This window comes from Paroedura picta, chromosome 3, assembly GCF_049243985.1.
Source record: "Paroedura picta isolate Pp20150507F chromosome 3, Ppicta_v3.0, whole genome shotgun sequence".
In the NCBI taxonomy this organism is placed as follows: Eukaryota; Metazoa; Chordata; class Lepidosauria; order Squamata; family Gekkonidae; genus Paroedura; species Paroedura picta.
In genome coordinates, this window is record NC_135371.1 from 158,986,038 (window position 1) to 159,003,468 (window position 17,431).

The 17,431-nt window shown below is 46.0% G+C and overlaps 1 protein-coding gene across 6 annotated transcripts in view; it reads left to right on the plus strand.

The window, feature by feature from the left end:
* The first annotated feature begins 346 nt into the window (after nucleotides 1-346).
* VDR (vitamin D receptor) overlaps nucleotides 347-17,431 on the plus strand; it is a 100,156-nt gene continuing 83,071 nt past the window's right edge. The window contains exon 1 of one of the 6 annotated variants that reach the window (XM_077328975.1): nucleotides 347-446. The gene's annotated coding sequence lies outside the window, so the exon portion shown is untranslated. Of the gene's footprint in view, nucleotides 447-4,235; nucleotides 4,275-17,431 lie in introns of those variants that run through there. The other 5 variants (XM_077328980.1, XM_077328981.1, XM_077328974.1 and 2 more) reach the window with 5 other exon arrangements.

Below are 17,431 nucleotides of genomic sequence, written 5' to 3' on the forward strand. Positions count from 1 at the left end.
TGGCCTGCAACGAAAACGCTTGGCGAGTTTTAAAACACGTCTGTAGTAGTAGCTGTGTGTGATGTGTGTCCAGGGACAAAGAAAACAAATAAAGCAATAGGAATTGTTTTGCAGTTGAGAAATAACACTTCCCCTCGCATTTGTGACTCTCTTGGAGTCTGGAGGCATCTTCCCTTGGAGATGTTTCTTCTTGTTGGCAATATTCAGACAGCGAAAGGTCGCCACTGGAAGCATAAAGGGATTGTGATGTTTATCTGTGATAAGCAGTGTTACTATTATGATGCAAAAGAGATGGAATATATAAAACCCGGTGATTCCATCAATGGGTTAGATGTGTCAAGAGAAGCCTGCATTAGGCCACAGCTAAACTTGCCCTTTTCCCTTTTCTGATCGGAGCCGCCCATGAGGTTGAAAGAACTGCTTATGCTTATTCTGAAGCAGCGGAGGTAAGACTGATAACTTAAAAGGGATTACAAGTACGGAAAATACATCAAGGGGAAAATACGGCTTGAGAGAGCTTTAAACTGTCCTGTATCTCAATTCTGTGTGCTCTTAAGCTGTCTGACAACATTTCTGACTATGGGCCCAGGTCCCTACTATCTGGGGTTGCCAATCTCCAGATAATTAATTTTTTACAGTTAATTTTTTACAGACAAATAGCATAATAAAGTACAACCAAATAGTTGGTTGTACTTTATTATCATATTTGTAAAAAAATTAATTGTGAATATAACATAAATTTGTTTATTTTATTTTATTTTAAAATTTATATCCTACCCTCCTGACATGTGTCGGCTCAAGCCGGCTCACAATAAAACAGTAAAAACCCCATAAAAATGCAATACAACATTAAAACAGTCTGTTCCCCACAATTAAACTAGCACCAAAACTAACATCAAGATGGCAATAAAAAGCAAGCGCAACCCCATAACTTCACTGCTCCAACCTTGAGCACTACCATAGCTCTGATGGTATCTCTATGATTGTGATCTACCAGGTGTCAGATGTGACACCTAGCATTTAGCATCGGGCGGGTCTATATTCTTTGGGCCTATACATTGGGTTGTTTGCTTTCACTTTGTATAATTTGGTCATTGTATTTCCATTAATTTCCAGATAACAGCTTTTGATCTCCCACTATTACAACTGATCTCCAGGTAATACATATCTGCTCATAGTATGCCATCCACTCCAAATCCCTCCCTTCTCAGGCTCCATCCCCCAAAGCTCCAAGTATTTCCCAGCCCAGAACTGGTAACTCTAATACCATCGTAAACCATGACCTCTAGGGGCCAGTGTGACATCATGGGGCAGCCCCTGATAATGTCACGGCAGAAGGCCTGGTGATGTCATATTGATGAGCAGTACTGATTGGGGTTCCCTGGCAGTTCTAATGATGGTCTGGACATTATTAGGAATTGTACCACAGGACTGTACACAAGCCTATGTCCTCAAAGAGATGGTCTCTTTGCCACATGTTTTTAAATGGAGAATTAACCATGCGTTCAATTAAAAACGACATGTGATCTATGGTTTTTTTATTTTAAAAATGTGTACCTTGCCTTTCTGCCCTTTCAAGGACCAACAAGGTGGGTAATAACTGAAGATATGCATGATAATTTACAATATACAGCAGGCATGTGCTGGAATTTTAGAAAAAGCTGTCAAGTGTGTGGGCTGGCTGACTTTAACCTGCTACTCTGAGAAAGAATCCCTCCCCCCAGTCTTTCACACCAGAGCTAGCAACCGCCGAGCCCTACGTTTCCTACTGAGACCTTTAAAGATAAATAGTGGGGAATAAGTATTACAGGAATAATGACTAAGAAGGGGTGTGACGCCTTTGCTGCTAGAATTCATAATTCCTCAGAACATCACTGTTTGGGTAGGTATGTGCTCGTGTTATGTTTCCAGCGATATATAAACAAGAAATATAAGCCAAGAAAAAAATTATTGTTAAGGGATCTCGGAGGAGGAAAATATGAAAGGAGCCTGAAAGGAAAGGAAATGGATCCTCAGATTATTTATTTTTCTAAACCTTTGGGAACTGACTCACAAATACCACATGCCATTCCCAGCGTCTGAACTGTCCAAAAGTAAGTGACCAGTTTGCCTTCTATTTAGCTTAAATACTTTGGGTTCTGACACACTATATTCTGATACATTATTTCCATCCTGACGGAAAGGCACGTATGACGTGGGCGGATCGCTTACCTCACTAACCATACAGAAAACAGAAAAATAATCAGCTTTCAGTGTGAAAAGAAAAACAGCAAACTGAATGCAATTTGAAGAGGAACCACCATGATCACACCTAATTTAGTTAGCTATTATGTAGTACCAGTTCCCTAATCTAATCATACTACACACACATATGCATTTACAATTGTAGGAACATTTAAAATGTAAAAAAGAAGGAAATCAAGTACAAAGACTATGTATTGATCCCGGATTAGTACTTGACATTGAATGGTTTGATATTTGAGGTACCCATATTATAGTTAGGAAAGAAAGATACGTTAGTATGGGAGAATCCTGCCGAGCAAACAATAGGTGGTCTATGTGGGTGAATGGTGTTTATTACTGTAGGGACACACAGTGTCTATACTAGTTTGGCTGGTTTGGTGCAGGTGCAACAGAAATGTTTAGCTTCTGTTCTCATAAAACAGGATAATAGTTTTAATCTTACAAAACAAAATCAGAGTCCAGTGGCACCTTTAAGACCAACAAAGATTTATTCAAGACGAGTGCAAACACTCTTCCTCAGACAGTTCAAGTTCATCTTTGGAGCCCCACCACAAGGTGGGGGCTGTTCCCCTGAAACTACAAATGATATCTAGAGATGTTCTCCTTAGAGCAGGGGTAGTCAACCTGTGGTCCTCCAGACATCCATGGATTACAATTCCCATGAGCCCCCACCAGTGAATGCTGGCAGGGGCTCATGGGAATTGTAGTCTATGGACATCTGGAGGACCACAGGTTGACTACCCCTGCCTTAGAGGAAACGGACGTTTTGAAAAACAGGCTGCACATCATCATGTCTTCACTGTGCTCTCTCCTGTCCAAACTCCACCCCTCTCAGATCTCCAGGATCTTTCTCAGTTCTGCCGCATCTTAAAGCCCCAAAAAGCTTATTAATCTGATTTTATTTTTCTTTCCTCCTCCCATTGTATCTGAAGAAGTGAGCTCTACCTCACAAAAGCTCCTATTGCAAGTAATGTTGGTTTTTAAGGTTCTCCTGGACCTGTGTTTTGTTTTGCCACAATTGATATACACTTTGGAGAACCCACCCAAGAACCTGATTGGTCCTAGGTGGGAGCAGTTCACTTATCCATTTGGAGAGTTCACATGTCTTGATTGGCTATAATTGAGCAGGTTCCGACAGGACTGCCCACAAAACAATTTCCCCCCAGAGCATTCTGGGAGTTATAAACTGATGAGGTGCCAAGGTTTCTCTGGGCGTGACCCCTACCACTGCTGCCTCAAGTGCTGGGGTGTGTGTTAATCTATAAATGTGGTCTAACAGGGTTGCCAACCTCCAGGTGGGGCCTGGATGTCTCCCAGAATTCACAACTGATCTCCAGCCAACAGAGGTCACTTTCCTTGGAAAAACCGGCTGCGTGAGAGAGTGGGCTGCTGTACAGCTATGCACCCTACAGAACACCCTCAACGCCCCAAATCCCACCCTGCCTAGACGCCACCCACAAAATCTCCAGGCGTCTCCTAATGTCGAGCTGGTTTAAGAAGACCGAAGTATTGTCCTCAAGAACCCCATGTCCCGAAAGCGCGATAGCGAACGGGGTGAAAGTATCCCATGAGCGGCTGCTTGCGATAAGGCGGGGAGCGTCAAAATAACTTTGATAACGCGGGCTGATTGATTAACCACGTCCACGTGACTGGAAGTCCTCCGAGCCAAAGGTAGCCGGATCAACCCTGGCCAAAGTCTCCCCCGCCCTCCTCGGGGCGCGCCCAAAAGCAACCAGCGCCCTCCCGGGCTGAGACGACGCGCCCCGCCTCCCTACTTCTCATTGGCTCGACACAGGCGCGCGAGGGAGGGGGAGCTCAGGACAGAGGCGGGTTTAGAACCCGGGGCCGTTGGAAGCCGTTGGCCTGCGGTGGGCGGGGGCGAGGCCGGGCCCCTGCTCTCCTATTGGGTGGGGGCGATGGGTGGGCGGGGCCGAGCTCCGGCTGCCGGTAGTTTTCCGTCAAAAGGACGGTTACGGGACGGGGTGGGGGGAGGGAGCGGAGAGACCAGGACGGAGTCCGGGGAGACGAAGGTACTCAGCTGAGCGGGGGTCCCCGCGCTCGCCCCCGGGGGTGAGGGGTGGTTGGCAGGGCGGCCCCACGAGCGCGCCTGGGCACGGGGCTGGGGCTTACACCGCCCGTTTCCCCTCAGCTTAACCCATCAGTAAAAGTCGTCCGTTGGTGGATAGTTTGGGGCTTAGTTCGAAACAGGCTGCGTCCAGGACGACTAAGTTCTTTCTGAGGGGCGTGGTGGTAGTTTTGTCAGGGTTGCTGAGGGTCCATGCCCGTGGCCCAACGCCCTGGGGGCTAAAGGGCGATTCACTTGCAAGTAATCTCCCCCCCCCCCCTTGCTCATTCTCTTCCACGGCCCTCTCTTGGGTTCTCCTTTCTTTCTCTGAATTAATTCCTAAATAGGTAAATTTTGGGAACTGGGTCTAAGCCGCTTTGGGACTTGCCTTCCTGTTTACCCGGAGGCTAGAACTCCAAATAAGCAGGGCGGTCAATGGAGAGACGGAGGAGTGTCATATGGGCTACGGGTGTCATTGATATAACTTGAGTACTTGCTGATGTGCAAGTGTGTGTGTGAGCACTTCTACAACTGGGCAAAGAGGTGGTGTGCTGGTGGCAGTGGTTAGGCCAGTTAAAAGGAACTGGGGGTGCAGTTTACACTAATGTGAAGAACAGGCATAAAAATGGATTAAGTTTTTTGGGGGCTTTTAGCCCCACTTGAATGTTTGTTTCTTTCGCAGTTGGCTCTACCCCTCATTGTATTAGGCATTACTTATGTCCACAATGGTGTCACGCTTGTTTTCTCTTTGACCTGTTTGTTAAAAGACACCCCCCCCCTTTCCAGGCTTGTTTCCCTTCTTTCTCAAAAGCTATAACCTTTTGACAGCAGAAATGAAAACTCCAGTGCTGCCGAGCTTCAGGCACTTTTAGGCCAGTGTGGTGCTGTGGTAGCAGCGTATGACCAGGTTCTGAGAAACCCAGGATCAAGTTCATGCTCGGCTATAGAAGATTGCTGGCTGAGCCTGAGCCAGTTGCGCACTCTCAGTTGGACCTACCTTTGTTCAGAGGATAAAATGGGGGAGGAGAAAACAACATAATCTACTTTTGGTTCCCATTAGGGAGGGCACCAAGGTATAAATGAACTAACTAAACACATAACTTTGAATAAATGTCTTGTCTGAATCCAGACAAGATTTTCCTCTTAGTACATTTTGTTATTTTTTCCTCTTGATGTGTCACTGCTGACTTCCCTAATATTACCTACTGCTTCTGGTGGATCGTTCAGTCTCTGATTCTTTTATTGTATTCCGTTCGACATTTCTGTCCCATACTTTCTCTCAATAATCTTGTGAGGTAGGTTTGGCAAAGAACGTATGTGGTGCTCAGGGTTACCCAGTGAGCTTCATGTCAAAGTACGGACTTAAACCTTAGTCCCCTAGTATTGTTCCAGCACCCCTAACCCCACTGCACTGGCTCAGTGTGTGTCATGTGATGAGACCCAGAATAATATATCTGGGAATTAGTCCTCTAACACAGGGGTAGTCAGCCTGTGGTCCTCCAGATGTGGTCCTCCAATTCCCATGGGAATTGTAGTCCATGAACATCTGGAGGACCACAGGTTGTCAACCCCTGCTCTAACATACCAGGGAGGGCTTTGAATCTCTCCATGGTCACACACAGTGATCCTGTCCTGCTGGACTCGCCTTACGCTGTAATACGTAAACAAGACCTTTTGGCCAGAAGTGAATTAAACTAGAGGCTACTTGTGTACTATGTACACATTACTGTGCCTCACTGCTTTTCCCATTGTTAAAAAAAACAATTAGTTGGTTGCTGACAAAATTAAGTTCTGTGCCTGAGCTCCGTAGAAGCTTGGAAATAGCTTCTTGAAACGATATTTCTGTGTGGTACAGTTGCTAATTGCTAATACTTTATAAAAGCTTGACTCCTTCCTATTTGCCCAAGCTTTGTGCAAATGTCAACAAGTGGCAAAGACTGCTGCTATTCCTCTGCATGGCACCTGCTATCTGTGTTACTTAATCTCCTCTGTCTGTTAGGCTTTATTCTGCAGCTTCTTCGAGGAAGTTGGGGTAGTTTAGGTCAAGAGAGTAGCCTAAGGTCACCTACTGTGTTTATAACAGAGTGGGGATTTGAACCCAGGAGTCTTCAGTCATAGTGTCCCATTCTAACCACCACACCATATTAATTTTGTTCTTGGTGGCTGCAGGCAAACAGACCTAATTTCTGAAAGTGGACACTTGCTGAAATGAACCCCCAAGACTTGAACCTGCCAAGAAGTCATATTCATTAACGCTGGTCGGATATGGTCAGATTACGATAAATGGTTAACAAAACATATATATGGTTATTTGTATACTTCTCAGTTCTATGTAAACTGCCCTGAGCCTGGTATGCCGGCGGCTGTGCTTCCCTGTCCCCCCCTCCTGCATCAAGAAGCTTGCCGGGCCACAAGTTAATCGGCCGCTTCGGCGGCCAATTTGCTCGCAGCCTGGCAAGCATTTCGTTGCAGGGGGGGGGGTGAGGAGAGGGAGCTGTGGCCCGGTGCCGAGGCCTTCGCGGCCCGGCACCGGGCCATGGCCCGGGGGTTGGGGACCACTGCTGTAGATAACATACATAGTAGAACATGACTTGAGCTATTAAAATCAAACAAAAATACATCACTAAGTCTGGTTATGCACTGGGAACTTCACTGCCCCACCTCCCATGCAGGAGCACAAATTGGGGACAGATGAGACACACCAGGCCAAATGCTCCCCCATGTGGGTGCAGGAAGAGGTGGGGCAACCTACCACAACTAAGACTCCAGCCTGCAGCCCGGCATGATTTAGCTTCCATGTTCTCCCACAATGCCCTCCCATTGTAATAGCCAGAAGATAATGTTACAGGGAGAGTATTTTGCCAGGGGGGTGGGTAGGTGGGTGGGTGAGTTGGGGTCTTAAATATAACTGGCGGCCCAGCCTCAATCAAATGCCTGGTAAAAGAGATTTCTTTTATGTGCCCTGCAGGTAAGTTCTGAGAGACCCTGTGCCTTCCCTGGGAGCTCATTCCACCATGTTGGGGCCAGGATCAAAAATGCCCTCGTCCTGGTTGAGGCTAGGCTCACCTCTCTCAGGCCAGGGACTGCCAGCATGTTGGAATTGGCTAAGAATAACGCTCTTTGGGGAATATATCTGGAGAGGCATTCCCTCAGGTATGCCGAGCCCAGACCGTATATGGCCAAGATCAAAAACCATAAAGGTCAAAACCAGCACCTTGAACCTAATCCAGTACTTTACTGGAAGCCAATGCAGCTGCCTAAGGACATATATGAGCCCTCCATGATGTCCTAGTGAGGACTCTTGTTAGCTGTGTTTTGGACTAGCTGTAGAGAAGGAAAGATCTGCATAGATCGAGTTGCAGAAGTCCAGTCGGAAGCTGATCGTTGCATGGATGACTGTGACTAGGTGATCTGGAGCCAGGTAGGGTGCTAGTAGACTACCCTGGCGCAGATTATTATTATTATTATTATTATTATTATTATTATTATTATTATTATTATTATTATTCATTTATCATTTATCATTTATCATTTATCATTTATTATTTTATTTTTTAAGACCGCCCTTCTCCCAATAGCTCTCAGGGCGGTTTACAACATAAAACACAATAAAATCCCCATAAAAACCCCAATTAAAAGTTACATATAACATATAGCGGCGGTGGTCGCAATTCTGATCTTAGTTCAGCCTGGTGGAGAGAATAATGTTCAGCAGAGGGTGGCACCAATACAATAGATCTAACCATGATCTCAATGTTAGAGATCTCAATATTGGAGGGGATCCTCTGATGGATTAGTGGGAGAGCTGCCCTGGCCTCAACCATATGCCTGGCGGAAGAGCTCCGTCTTACAGGCCCTGCGGAAAGCTGGTAGATCCTGCAGGGCCCTTAGCTCTTCTGGGAGCTCATTCCACCAGGTTGGGGCCAGGACTGAAAAGGCCCTGGCCCGGGTCGAGGCCAGGCGAACATCCCGTGGGCCTGAGACAACCAGTAAATTCATACCCGCAGAGCGGAGTGCCCTGCGGGGGGCATAAGCAACCAAGCGGTCCCGCAGGTAGACGGTACCCAGGCCGCGTATAGCCTTAAAGGTCAATACCAATACCAAGATCGAGAAACTTATGCTGAGCTACTTCAGTGACTTGTGCCTCTGTAGAAAAGGAGACACCAAGTATCACTTCAGATTCCTGGCTTAAAACTTAGGGCAGTGTGGGAGTTATGGGGTTGGGGTCGGTAAAGGAATACTTGGCAGAACAAAAAGAAAATCTACTTGCGGGCAGAAGCTGGCAGCAGAATAAGACAAATAAGGCCCTCTCTCAAGTTGCCATCTGCCTGATCTCAGAAGATGTGTGTACCTAAAGCTATGTCTCAGGAGATTCCTGTAGTGGTTCAGAAGGTTAATAAGGGAACCAGCGGTGTTGTATTTCTTTCAGTGCTGGGGCCAAAACGGTTTCCTTACTTGGCTGTAGTTGGCTATAATCCAGCAGTCTCTTCGGGCACGTACAAAGACTTGGGTGTGCTCATGCCAGGTCCTTCTCTTTCTGATAATGTCCTTTCCCCTTTAATTACACTTTGCCAGCTATTTTTGAAACTCTTCTCATACACATTCCCTAAAAAGAATAAGGTTGCTCCTGCTTGTCGAAGAAAGGAAATAGTTATGTTCCTTGAATAGTGCTGGTCACATGCATCTCTGGAGTGGGCAGTTTCCGTAAAGTGAGAGCAGTCAACGTACTCCCAAGGAATTGTATATCGTTTCACACTTAAGACCCTGAGCTGTGAGCTGCAGGTCAACCGTACAATTCTGAGTTTACCGGGTCCACTTTAGGCCAATTGCAATTACTGGCACGCAGACCCTCCACCCATAATATTGGGATGATAAAGCCAGCCAGTCTTACAGTCTTGTTATAAGGATTTGAAATTAATGTATATGAACAACATTCGAGCTCTGAGGAAAAGCCCTATCTTTACACCGCTTTGCGGGAGCGGTATAAATAAAACACTAAGGGCTGTGGGGGTGGGCGCTGTCCGGGATGGGGGGGACAACGATTGGCCCCTTGGCCCCGGACTGACAAGCAGGGGGGCCAATTGGTAGGTGCGAAGCTTGTCAGTCCGGGCCCAATTGGCCACCCCAGCCCACGACTGTCATTCCGACCACTCAGGGCGCACAGCGGCTCCCGACCAGCCCACTCGCATGGGCGCCTGCGGCCACCTGCCACCGTTACACTGCTCGCCGAGGACCCTGGAGGTAGGCTGACACCACCCAGCTGTGCCTCCTTGCGCAGGAGCCCACTCCCTGGCCCTCGGAAACCCCCACACACACACAGGCCGCAGCCACCGCGGCCCTTCCACCCGCCCCCAGCCCAACGTCCACTGCCGCTTCCCCCCTCCAATCCCCCTACCACCATGGCACTCTTCACAAGCCTACCCCCATCGCCCTCCCCCTCGCCCGCCTGGCCGCGAGCCCCCCGCCTAGGGAAGGGGGGGCCGGGGGAGAAGCAGTCACCGCAAGACTCTGCCAAAGGCCCCCCCTTTGCCCTCACCTGCCTGGCTGGGGGCCTCGGGGAGGGGGTTGGGGGAGAAGCAGTCAAGCGGGATTCTGCCAAAGGCACCCCCCTTATCGCCCTCCTCCTAACCTGCCCGATGGCAGCAAACACACCCTTTCCACGCCACCAGCCTGCCGCCTGGCCAGAGGAAAAGGGCCCCCTGCTCCTTTCTCCGTGCCGAAGACGGCGCCTGGGGGAGGAGGGTGCCAGGGTGGCAGCGGGGGCCCAGGAGGGCTGCAAGGGCACCCGCCACCGCGCGGTCCATGCTAGCGCCCATTGTATTAAAATATACAATGGGCTTAAAATCTAATGTAACAATAAAGTATTATCAGACTTCTCCGGTTAAGAATTAGTTGTATTTCAGAATTTTAACGGAGCTAAAAATGGGCTTAAGAGAGTTCAAAGCATTCTTCCTGTACCTCATATAAATTGTTTTCTGCATAATGAGGATTGCCCACATTTTTTCATTGCCATGGCTGCTGGTTTTCCTTGTCCCCAGTCCCTCGCAGCAATTGCTAGACTGATATATTACTGTAATATTACTGTTTATCCACTAGGTCCTCTGTCTTCCAAGTTCTTGCCTTCTTCTGTTGAGAGATGTACATTAGGCCTACAGCGTTCTAGCAACTGCTGATTTTTAAAAAGCCCCCCCCCCAGTGGTGTGTGCATTCACTGCAGAAGACTGGGGCAGGGAAAATGGTACCAGTATAGGCAGCATCTAAAGAGATCCGGACTTTCCCATCCACATGACAGTTACCCTAGTTTTGTAGCAATCTTTGCAAAAAGATTGTAGTAAAGCAGGTTTTGGAAAAAAAGCACAAAAGTCAGGATAAAGCTTGTAATGTGTGAGGTTGCATTGCGAAGCTGTGTGGAAGCAGGGAGAAAAGGCCAGCTGCTCAATAGCTCCCAATCTGGGCGAAATAACTGGTGTGGAAATGACCCAAATCTTGTAAATTAGTAGTACTAACCACACGTTCCTGCTGAGAAAGTGACTTGCATAAGGCCCTCTTGTGATTTCCTGGCAGAGGTGAAATGCAACCCGTTTCTGATTCATAGCTCAGTTTCTTAGTCACTATGTTACATAAACATTCAAATTCTCATAATTCCTTTTATTGTCACTTGTTCTTGACTTTTGACAGGGGGATGTACAATGGCCTGAATCTGCTTCTCTTTTAAAGCGTAAGGGGGTGGGGTAGATGTGAGCCTTCAGGGTCCCTTAGCCTCACATCCATCTTTCTCTTCTTCCTCTGTGGTTGGAGGACATGATAACTGCCCTTTCACACTGCTGTCTAGGTTGTGTGTAAAAAGGGTGAGGCATCTCTGGGTTTTTGGCACTGGGTTGGAATACGGGAGAGGGTGGAAATTCCTTGGAAGATTTGAAGAGCAGGCGGAAGTCTGCTTAGGGATAAACCGAGGGGTGCCATTGGTCTTTATTCTCACCTGCCTTTCTTTTGTTTCTTTGGGTTCTGTTTCATCAATACTCAAATTCTGTTGAACCAAGCTTTTGGGTAGGGCAGTTCCACAGCTTCCTTTATTCTGTGGCCCGCTCTCCTCCCACGCTAGATACTGGCTAGGCGAGTGACTCATCTTCCTTTACTGGATCCTTTGCAACAACAACCTATTCTGAAAAAAAATCTTTGGTTCTTTCTGACGCAGACTTCTTTTAATCAGGGTTCAACTTTATTTGAGATTTCTTCAGAATTCTGTCAAACTGAAACCTGCAGCCCAGACACAATAGTCCCTGAAGTTCAGCATGTGTGTCAGATTGGTTTCTAAAGTTGTATTAATCCCAGGAGCCCAGTTTCTTATTTTCTCCATTTCTATGTAAGTAAAATTGAAATGTATTAGATCAGGAATGAAAAAAGTTAGAAGGTTGGCCCTGAGGCTTCAATAAAGACTTCTAAAACAATTCAACAGCCTGTCTTAGGAAGAGAATCTTTGGTCCAATGTCTCTGTGGTTTTTTTCCCTCTTGCTTCCAGCTCCCTCGCTGTGCAAACGGACTGAATTTGTGCCAGTTACTCATTGAAGTTATGGAACTTTAAGAGGAAGAAACATAGCAGATTTTCTCATGTTAGACCCTTTTTGTGTTCTAGCAGGGATGAGATCGGCAGCAGCTGAGCCCCCAAATTGCTAAACAAGTGGGAAGAGGGGTACAAGGAAAGAACAACAACGATCAGTGCAATTTGTTGACAATTTGCTTTGGAGTGGGAGAGGCCTCTTAGCAAAATGGCTTTTCTGTAAGCTGCTGCTCAAGGCAAAAGGGTTTCCACAGATGCTGGACGCCAGAGCTTGCTCATGCCCAAACTATCTCTGAAACACTCTGGGGAGTGTTTGCTTCCATGGAAATCATGGTGTAAGACAGGGGTAGTCAGCCTGTTGTCCTCCAGATGTTTGTGGATTACAATACCCATGTGCCACTGCCAGCAAAAGCTGGCAGGGGCTCGTGGGAATTGTAGTCCATGGACATCTGGAGGACCGCAGGTTGACTACCCCTGGTGTAAGACAGTCTCTGTGGTGGTATGGCGTATAAGCTTAAGCAGGGTTTATCAGGCTCCAAGGTGGTGACTAGAAATCTGGGATTACAATTGGTCTCCAGGTGATAGAGGTTAGTTCACTTGGAGAAAATGGCCACTTTAGGAGGTGGATTCTGTGACATTATACCCCACTGAAATCCTTCCCAGAACCCCACCCTCCTCAAGTTCTACCCCCAAAATCTCCAAGTGTTTCTGGACCTGGAGTTTGCAACCCTAGCTATGCGTAGTCTCCCTTTCATCTTTTTCTAAATCCTTCCGATTATGATCAATAAAAATGTCAATGTAAAAGTTCTACCCCCAAAATCTCCAAGAATTTCTGGACCTGGAGCTTGCAACCCTAGCTATGTGTATTCTCCCTTTCATCTTATTCTAAATCCTTCCATGATCAATAAAAATGATCAAGGTAAAAGTTGTGAGTTCCGTAGCGGAGGATCCAAGTGTGTGTTGCATGGTCAATGTATGGGATGTTATTGCTACTTTGCCTGGCTCTGCTCTGTTGTGGTTCCAGCTATTCATGTTTTGTGGTTGCAATACTGTACTAATGCAAGTAGGGGTGGAGCTCTGGTCCTACTGATGTGGATTTGATTTTGTTTAGCGTTAACCATATCCCCCATTTTGGGCTCATATATTCTCAGTGCTTCTACCAGACTACAAGTAATGATGGTCGGCTCCTTTGCCCACAGATTTTTAAAGTACAATGTGTTTAAGCTGCCAAAATCTCTATCCCCTCCTGGTTTGTTAACAGTTTTCACTGCAGCAACACTGCACATTCCCCTGTTGGCATGTGTCAGTGCAGATCAGATGAGTTAGAGATTTATTTATTTTTTACTTGTACATATCTCTGGTACTGCAGATGGGCTTTGGCCCCTGATAAATAGCTAGTGCAACCCATGCATTTGGTCCGTAATCCAAGGAATCACAGACTGGTTTCCCTCTTTCTGCGTGTATGAATGATCAGGGATCGGGTACATAAAAGTTATGAAGTATTAGAGTTGAGATCTGACAGCTTTCATCTTTATATAAATTGTAAAGTGTGAAACTAAATTCTACTTAGTGACTTTCCACAATGATTTACAGTTAGGTGAACAAGCCTTGTACTTGCAACCTTCCTCTCCTGTGTTGCATTTTGAGCAGTTTCTTCCTGTTTAACTCAAACTGTTGATTGTCACTAAATCTCAGTTGGCAAACTGTTGTTGTTATTGGATTTGTAGCCCGCTGCTCCCCTAAGGCTCGCAGCGGGTGACAACATGTAAAACCCCCATAAAACCCCCAATACATAAAAACACCTAAAAATAATCCCCTCCACCCCCCACCCCACCTGATGGTTATTCACATGATGGTTGAAGACAAGTTGTAGACTTCATTTTGGGGGTATATACAAATGATAATTTGCCATTTGAGGTGAATAGCAAACTCTAGTTTGCACTCGAAAGTGATAAAAGCCACCTCGAGACGGCTCAGTCAAGAGAGGCGGGATATAAATCACATTATTGATAAATCAATCGAATCCCAGCATCATAAGGGCAGGTATGAGGGACAGACTCCTTTACGTAGTGATTTGGTGTTGTGTTTGAACCATCAGTGTGTCGTTTCTGGATGTTTCATTTGATACGTGTAAGTGCTGATGTTGCACTTATGGCAGAATATTTTTTTAAATGATACTCCCCCATATAAAAGATTTCCGAGGCAGAGGAAATCACAGTGAAGGAGTAAGCAACATATGACTTGGTCCTTAAGCAAGAAATTATAGCCAATCTCTGCAATTAAATATTGCCCCTGGTCTTAAATTGTTTTTGTCTGTTTCTACGTCAAATGCTTGCAACAGAGGATGTAGCTGCCACCTAGACTGCATGGATGCAATATGAACAGTTTGCATCCCGAGATGATAGTGCCAATTCTCAAGTGTCTTGTTTAGAGGACATCTCATTCTGTATGTAAAAGTTTTGAATGTCAGTCTTAAACAAGCATCTGTTTCTTGTATTTGGTTGGTGGTTCCCACGGGATACGTTAAGTGTCATATTTTAGTTTAATGCAGCAGTATTAAAGAAGATTAAGGGGCCAAGGGACCAAGCCCTGTGAAGATAGGTTGAGGGACTTGGGAATGTTCAGCCTCAAGAAAAGGAGGTTGAGAGGGGACATGATAGCCCTCTTTAAGTATTTGAAAGGTTGTCACTTGGAGGAGGGCAGGATGCTGTTTCTGCTGGCTGCAGAGGAAAGGACACGCAGTAATGGGTTTAAACTACAAGTGATATAGGCTAGATATCAGGGAAAAAAATTTCACAGTCAGAGTAGTTCAGCAGTGGAATAGGCTGCCTAAGGAGGTGGTGAGCTCCCCCTCACTGGCAGTCTTCAAGCAAAGGTTGGATACACACTTTTCTTGGATGCTTTAGGATGCTTTGGGCTAATCCTGCGTTGAGCTAGGGGGTTGGACTAGATGGCCTGTATATGGCCCCTTCCAACTCTATGATTCTATAAGTAAAATCTAAAACCAAATTGGGGGGGAGGGCGGGATATAGAGCTTCATAATGTTTATCACTCAGCTCAGGCTGTTTCAAGAATAATCTTAAGAGCTGGATGCTGGAATGAGATATGATATTGGACTTTCTACTAAATGTGTTTGCTGAGTTTACTTTCGAATAAAATCGTGCAAAAGAGAGTGCTGTGTTAAGAAATTAAAGAATGAACATTTCCTTTCCAATATCTTGTATGCCAGTAACATTTCTTGCCATTATTGATATGCCTCTGACCGGAGAGAATTTCAGAATCTACATAATGGATGCTTGTATATCAATTTCCAAACCCAGATTCTTGTCATGAGAATTATTACTAAAAATAAAAAGCAAAATGAAGCAATACATAACACAATCTTTTCCTAATGCTGTAAACCATCTTCATTTCTTTGAATCCACAAACATATATGCATATATAAGAGTCATGACTCCTCTTTTTAATGGGGATTACTGTGTAGAAACTTGTCATCATACCCTGAACGCCCTATTGGTCAGAGTAACTTGATAAGTTATGCAGTAAGAAACGCAATAATGTGTTAATCCTGTTGCGTAGAGTAGCATACATTGCCCGTTGTATGCATTGGGCACAAGTGTAACGGGTGAGCTGTCCTCTCATTGCAGTGCCTGCAGAACCCTCAATATTCTCAGTTCTTAGCCAGATAGTACAAGTGAGAGCTTAAGTTTTAAAATCTGATTCAAGGTGAGAAGGAAATGATTCAAAGTTTACTAAAGAGTTACCAGTTCAAAATAAGTTTGAATATCATTCTCCCCCCAGTAAAAAAGGCATGAGGAGAATGAGCCAAAGAACTCCTTTAACTGCCAGCAAAGGCTTAAAGCTGTCCCCTTGGTAATTATAAAAGGGACTGATGATTAGAACTAGTTTTCTGTCAGAGTTTCCTGTGTATTAAATGCAGCTTGAATGCCTTCATGGCCTAAACACAAAGATCCCCTCAGTGTAAATTATTCCCCCCCCCCAGCAATGGCTGTAATATCAATAATACTATGTTTGAAGCAAGCTCAAAATACCCCAATAACCAGATGTCTGTTTGAAGAAGCAACTGCCAGGGCAGCATTTACTAGAGCTAATTTTTTTTTGTAAGATCTAACAAGTAAATCAAGCTTCCATATCAAAGCAAAAGAGCTGACAAATGTGACTTTTTATATTGTGTGTGTGTGTGTGGGGGGGGGGGAGGCTCCCAGTTCATGTGTACATGAATAAGGTCCCAAAATCAATCTTTAGTATCTTTGGTTAAAGCCATTGCCAAGTTGAAGGCCATTCCAATAGTCTGAGTGTGTATAAAGCAGCTTCATGTGTCAGCATGATGTAGAGCAGTGGTCCCCAACCTTTTTGAGGCTGGGGACCGGCAGGGCAACTGCCTGGCCGCGCATGCCGCGCATCGCGCATGCGCGGCCCAGGCCCTGATTCCCTCTCCCCCACTCCCACAGTAAGAAGCTTCCCGGGCCGCAAGCTTGCGGCCTGGGAAGTTTTTTACTGCGGGGGGGGGGGCGGGGGGGGAGCTGTGGCCCGGTGCCAAGGCCTTCGCGGCCCGGCACCGGCCCGCGGCCCGCGGGTTGGGGACCACTGATGTAGAGTGGCCGGCTAGGATCTGCAAGACTCAGGTTTGAGTTCCTGCTTTGCAGTGGACCCTTGCTTGGTGACCTTGAGCCAGTCACATCCTCTCAGCCTAACCCACCTCACAGGGTTGTTTTGAGGATTAAAATATCCAAGAGGAGAAGGACATAAACTACTCCGAAGAAGAGAATTTGGGTTTTATACCCTGCATTTCACTGTCCGAAGGAGTCTCAAAGCAGCTTACAATCGCTTTTCCTTCCTCTCCTCACAGCAGACACCATGAGAGGTAGGTGAGGCTGAGAAGGTTTTTGACAGGACTGCTCTGTGAGAGCAGCACAGTCAGGGCTGTGATGAAGCCAAGGTCACCCGGATGGCTGCATGTGGCAGAGCAGGGAATCAGACCCAGCTTGCCAGATTAGAAGCCGCCACTCTTAACCGCCACACCGCAGCGCATCCCCATGAGGAGAAAGGTGAGGTATCAATTATGTAAAATGTTTTTTTTTACTGGTCATTTATGAACCTCTAGTGTTGTGTCATTTGAGTGCTTTTATTTATAATCTTTAAAGTGAGCATTATTGGGGAGAATACGTTGAGCCTGTTTGACATTGCATGATGTTATCAGTGGGCCTGGGAGCCATTTGTACTTGTAAAATGGGGGCGGAAACTGTTCATCTGGACTATATAGAATATAAATAGCAAGATAATGAGGAACAAAAGTCCAACTAGATAAGGCAGGTCAAAGACTTTTATGGTTTTTAGAGCCTCTTTAATGCATTGTTCTAATCCAAAGTCGTCGTGATATGAAGTGAATGGAGATAGGATTCATAGAATGCCTTTAATAAGGAATTAAGTTTTGCTGAATATGTTCTGTGTCAGTTGTGAGAACAACTCACTGGCATCCCTCGCGCAGATGAAAATAGGTTTAGGCGGCCAAATAGTTGGAGCGATAATTTTTAGTTTAAAAC